Below are 6,255 nucleotides of genomic sequence, written 5' to 3'. Positions count from 1 at the left end.
AACTATTCACAGAATCAGCTGCCTGAATCGGATCCATAATGCTTAGGCCAAAATCAACATTTTAGAACATTCTAGAAAGTTGAGGATTCTGTAACTTAAAAATAAGAACTCAATGTGAGCACCAGTTAATAGGTGTGAGGATCGCAAGGTTCAAGTTTATATTTCATGGCTATATAATGTGTACAAAAAATATTTAGAGGAACGTACAGGAAACTATACCAAAGCCTAAATTTCTATTTATTCTCAAATTTTTTACCATCTATTGCTACTAGTTAGTGCTCAGAGCTTCTGTTCCATGGTTTCCAACTAATTATCCGAATACCTGGAATAAGTAAAAACGATGTAAGTGCACAAATTCCTTTAGTATTGTATTGGTTGTAAAGCACAGTCAGCTGGCATAAAATATACTGAATTATTAGCACAAAGTGTCGGCAACACAAACATATTGAAGCACAGAATTCAAGTATTCTGAGCCACAATAATAATTATTGCAGGAAAATAGGTATATGAGTGTATTGAAAGTAAAGCTTTACCTACTTTCATTTAAATGGGGTAGTAAAAAAATGAGCTTCTAGGAGAAGATTAATCAATTACAACCTTAGCGCTTGCCACATACTCGATGGGTAGCCTTTGTGCGAACCTGCCTGAGTGTGAAGTCGCCAAATCGTGCTTGCTGCACACTTGGAGGGTAGTCCGCACCTGAACTTGCCTGGCTGTGATTTCACCAAATCAAGGAAAGCTACACACATGCATTCTGTGCACATCAAAAATAAAATCCTTGTCTAACTATGCCTAGGGTAGGCTTCGCACCTGCGTCAATCTTCACAGCAAATGCCTCCAATTAAAAAATATGGTTCTATGACAACACAGTTCTCACAAGAGCATGCAACACTACTATGTTCCAAATACTGAGAAACAAACTGTCTGAAGTTGCAGAACATTCCATGCATGAAGAGAAAATGAGCTTGTTGATCGTTGCGAATGTGAAGAGTGGATCCAACAGGTGAGTAGAGGTGGCCGAGACAAGCAATTAACAGGGAGAGCTGAGCCAGAGCTGAGCCAAGGTCTGGCTCTAGCTCGAAGTCCCTGTGTACAAGCCAAACCCTGAAAATATTTAGCATGTAAATCATGTGATGTGACAAACATAATATAAGGTGTAATATGCAGGAATTATGGCAGTGGTGACTAAAAGAACAGTCAGCACCTCTGTTATAGTTTGCGTGAGTATATCCCAATAAGTAATCTTGCGTGCTCAATGTACTGCCATCCACAGTGTCGCCTAGTGCATAAAGAAGGCTTCCTCCATACACATCAAAACTAGTAATACAAAAACAGAGCACAGCACCACAAGCAGTAATAACTGACCATCAATAGTCAGTGATGTATTTAATTACAAAATAACATAGTGAGTAAGGACAATTCATATGGCAAGATCCTGAAAACATCATGTGGATCCATTTTAAATAATTTTGACAAGTAGTTGCAGAACATAAACAGCCGACACGTGTTTCGTCGATGAACGACTTCCTCAAGGCTTCAATAATAATTCTGAATGTCGAACGATCCACAGAAACAACCTTTTCCCGATCAAAGTATCCCAGGAATGCTTGAATAGCAATATGAGTTTGTTTGCGCAATAACATAGCTAGATCCGGTAAACTACATAGATCCCCATTATGATAAACGGTTAGAAGCCGAGGTCAAGAGCTTCTAGGAGGATTATCGGTCTTGCACCGACATCTGAAGAGCGTAAATATCCGTCTCCCGATACGTAGAGTGAGGTGTCTTAGAACTTGATCCTGGCCTGCGCCGTCAGCCAGTGCAGGATCTACAGAGCCTCCTTCGCTGACTTGTCCCTAGGTATGCATCTGAGTACCCTGGCTGCTGCATTTTGTACCACCTGCAGTCTATTCAGCACATATTTGGGTGAAGGGTGAGTTCCCGTAGTCTAAGCGCGAGACAACCAAGGACTGTATCACTGTTCTCCAGGTCTCCTCTGGAATGAGGTCTAGAATTTTACAGAGCATCCACAGAATTCCAAAACAGGTGGCTGCCAGTTTCCTGGCTTGAGTTTCCATGGTGAGGTTGTGGTCTATCCACACTCCTAAGTTCTTTATGGCGTTTTTATGCAGCGGTGGACATTCCAGATCTTTTGGCCATTCAATGGTAAGTTGTGGAGGAAGATTATTACCTAGGAACAATAGTTTCACTTTGTCACCATTTAGTTTTAGCTTACAGCTAGTCATCCAGCTGGCTACCCTTTAAATGCAGGGAGAAACTAGGTTGTGTTTCGAGTTGGGGTCCCCTGTCACAGAAACTACCAATTGGGTGTCATCCGCGTACGATACGATTGACAACCCAAATTCTTGGCCGATCTCGGCCAGAGGTTGCATGTATGGACTGAACAGCGTAAGGCTGAGGGAGGAGCCCTGTGGCACACCGCATGTAACCTCTAGGATGTCTGAATAGTGTCTGCATTCTGTGAGCTGAAAGGATCTATCCTTCAAAAATGACACTATCCACCTTAGCCCGCTGTCTTGTATCCCTGCTCTCTCTAGCCTAAGAATGAGTGTTTTGTGATCCACCGTATCAAACGCTGCACTGAGGTCGAGCAGTAAAATACCAGCTGTACCTCCTTAATCGAGGATTCCCTTCAGTTCTTCTGTGACCAGTAGTAAGACAGAATCAGTGCTGTGTGCTTGTCTAAAACCCATTTGGGTCTGGTGGAGCAACTTATTCTCCTCTAAGAACTGGGACAGAGTTTGGTTGACATATTTGTCAGCCAACTTTCCTAAAATGGGTAGGAGAGAAATGGGGCGGAAGTTACCCAGATCATTTTGGTCTAAATGTGGCTTTTTGAGCAAAGGTCAGACTATGGCGTGTTTCCAGGTTTTCGGCACTTTCCCTTGCGTGAGGGATAGAGTAAGTAACTCTGTGGCGGTTGTCAGAATATGGTCTCCTCCCTGTAGCAAAAAACGAGAGGGTATCGGTTCTTTAGGGGACCCTGATTTTATGCCTTGTAGGATCTTAGTCGTGGTGTCTTTTTTATCGCTGGAAATTTCTTTAATATAGGTCTCACTGTGTGCTCCATTGAAAGCCTTGGTGCCTTGAGGGTCTGGGTGATCACTGCTCCCTGTCATGGGGTTGTAGATGTTTTCAACCTTTTTTTTTAAAAAACGCTGCCAAGTCATTGCATCTCTCCTTAGAGGAAGATTTCAGAGAGGCGTCCAAGTCTATTGACGTGGAGGATTTAACTACCTTGAAAAGCTCTCTAGAAGAATGGTTGGCAGAGTTTATTTTTTCCTGAAAGTATCTAGCTTGGGCTATCTTGATTTCATTGTGGTAGTATCTAATCTCTCTCTTATATTGTGCCTTTATAGTGATGTCATATGATTTCTGCCAGGTTCTTTCGTTTTTTTGGAAAGCTCTTTTTAGGGATGCGAGATGGCTGTTAAACAAAGTAGATTTCCTTTGTGTCTGGTTCGTTCCTGTTTTCTCTTTCTTGCCACAGTGCTCCGCCACATTCGTGAGCCACTTGTCCCAGAGTGAATCTACTATCTCTACATCCCCAGACATTTCCAGGGTATGTCTCTCTAGGGACACTATCAGTCTTTCTGGCATGGTTCTGGTCCATTTCCTGATGGTGCGTGTTGGCAAATTAAAAAGGAATGTACAAATGGTCTGACCACGGCACTGGTATAGGGGTGGCTGCTTTTAGTTTAGGATTGTTGGTAAATATTGCATCAAAGATATGCCCTTTTTTGTGTGTTGTGGACTGTACTATCTGATTCAACTGCATGGCATCCATGTCTTGGATGAATCTGTTGGTAATAGGGTTGTTCCGTTTAACTAGGTAAATATTAAAATTGCCTAGTACAGTTATTGCACTTTTGGTAGTGATACTCTCAGCAATGAGATCTGGGAACTGTTCTAGGAAGGTGTTGCAGGGTCCCGGTGGTCGGTAGATAAGAGTCCCTGAAAAGGTGTGGGTGGGTGATAGCCTAATGCTGAACAATATAGTGTCACACATGAGGAGGGGTTTAGGTGAAATGGTGCAGCTGTAGATATATTTATATATGATGGCTATTCCTCCTCCAGTTTTCTCCCCTCTGTCTTTTCTATTTATGTTAAATCCTGATGGGAGAACCATTGTTAGGTCTGGCACGGACCAGTCTTTAAGCCATGTCTCAGTTACGAATAAGACATCCAGTTGTTCTTCCTCAATTAAGAGTCTAACCTCAATTTTGTATGCTGGGATGGATATACAGTTTATTAGCCCCATTTTCCATCCTACTTTTTCCTTTGTTTTTGTTTGGGACCCCTTTAAACCAGTGCTTTCTTCCCTCACCGTCCATTTGCGGTGAGTGCAAGTGAGCTTTCTTTCTGTCAGGTATTGTGTGTGCGATTGAGTGGTTACATTGTGGGTTGGAGGCCGGTCTCAACTGTATCAGTTCTTTTGCGTTGTATCTAATCACTCCCTGTATGTCTGAGTCAAGACAAGCAGGCTCCCTGGCCGCAGACGGGCTTGCCTTTGGTGAGCCTTCTGCGCGCTTCCGCTGCAAGTCCGCACCAGGATAGGATTATACAGGCAGCCCTGCAAGACAACTAGAGTGCTGCCTGCCCGGAAGTCCCCACCCGAAAGTGAAAAAGTGTGCTCTCTGCCCTCCGCACAAACGTCAATACAACTGCGGCGGACTGAAGCAGGAGACAAGAGAAACTAGGTAACGTGAGCAAGGTAAAAATGATCACCTGATTCAAAATAAGTATACACGTTTTAAAATATTAAGCCTTTAAAATATTAAGAGTAAAACCCCTCCAACCACTTTACAGGCTAAAATAGTCCTCAGTTCAAGAAATATCACCATTGAGGAGCAAAGTAGCGAGGAGCCAGCAGACTTCGCCCCTGTCCCCGGCACATCAGCACCAGCACAGGATTATATAGGCAGCCCTGCAAGACAACTAGAGCGCTGCCTGCCTGGAAGTCCCTACCCGGAAGTGAAAAAAGCGTGCTCTCTGCCCTCCACAAAAACAGCGATACAGCTGCGGCGGACCCAAGCAGGAGACACGAGAAACTAGACAACGTGAGCAAGGTAAAAATGATCACCTGATTCAAAATAAGTATAAACGAAGTCTTTAAAATATTAGAGTAAAACCCCGCAGACCACTTTACAGGCTAAAATAGTCCTCAGTTCAAGAAACATCACCGTTGAGGAGCAAAGTAGAGAGGCGCCAGCAGACTCAGCCCATGTCCAAAATTCTTGGCGCATGAGATCAGAGTGTTAGGCATAATTGACATGACATTTTTGGCAGTTTTGCCATAAAGACATAATAGCACTTCACAATAGAAACAGTCTATATTACACTTTTGTTTTGCCTGGGATTCACAAGATGCTGAGTCTGGATTAAAACCTGGTTCCCCATGATGCATGGTTTGCAGCTGTGCCCATGTCACCACATCCCCTCCCGTGAAAATTCTGCTCATTTTGAGTTTGCGGTTCCAAGAGGACAAGCTGAGCGAAAGCCAAGAGTTTGCCATACAGTTTATTTCTTCTCCCAACTAGAAAACACCAGCTAACATCGCAACATACATCACTGAAATACATCTCTCTCCAATCATCACCCAAGCACCCGCCTTACATTCAATTTTTGTATGCTAATGCCATATATGCCAAAACTCAAGCACATGAAAGTGGGAAATTTTGACCAAAAACGTATTTTCCCTATTGAAGCAGAGCAATTTTAGAGAGGAGACAGCTAGTGCTAAGCCATTTTGGGCTTCAAAACCGGTTAGTCATCCGCCTGAATCAGGCCTGTTGGTATGTATGTAACATGTCTTGACACATTTTATGGTCATGAAATGTGTCTAGGTCTGTCACAAAGCCAGTTTTTTACCGGCACCCCTGGTATTACTGTACCTGCCGGTACAAAAGTCAGCAAAATCACCTAAAGCTGTTTTTTTTTTAGGCTTATCTGTTCATATATTAAATACCAAGTACTTTCAAATGTGTTCTAAAGCTGTGTTAACGATCACTGGCTAATAATTTAGGTAAACAATGGCAGAAAAGTCATGTTACAAATAAATACATTGGATTTAGTTTGAAGCCTTATTAAGTATCATGGACCTCTGCAGATTCTCGATACAACAACAAATGGCTGATATTTTCCTCTTGGAAGGGTGGCAACCCCAAATACGACAGAAGGAAATCTAGAACAATTAGGTAGACGACGTACCCTGTGGTTCCAATTAAGATATAC

The sequence above is a fragment of the Triturus cristatus genome, chromosome 12, assembly GCF_964204655.1.
Source record: "Triturus cristatus chromosome 12, aTriCri1.1, whole genome shotgun sequence".
Classification (NCBI taxonomy): domain Eukaryota; kingdom Metazoa; phylum Chordata; class Amphibia; order Caudata; family Salamandridae; genus Triturus; species Triturus cristatus.
The sequence above is the reverse complement of the archived record's forward strand: the minus strand, read 5'-3'. Positions refer to the sequence as shown.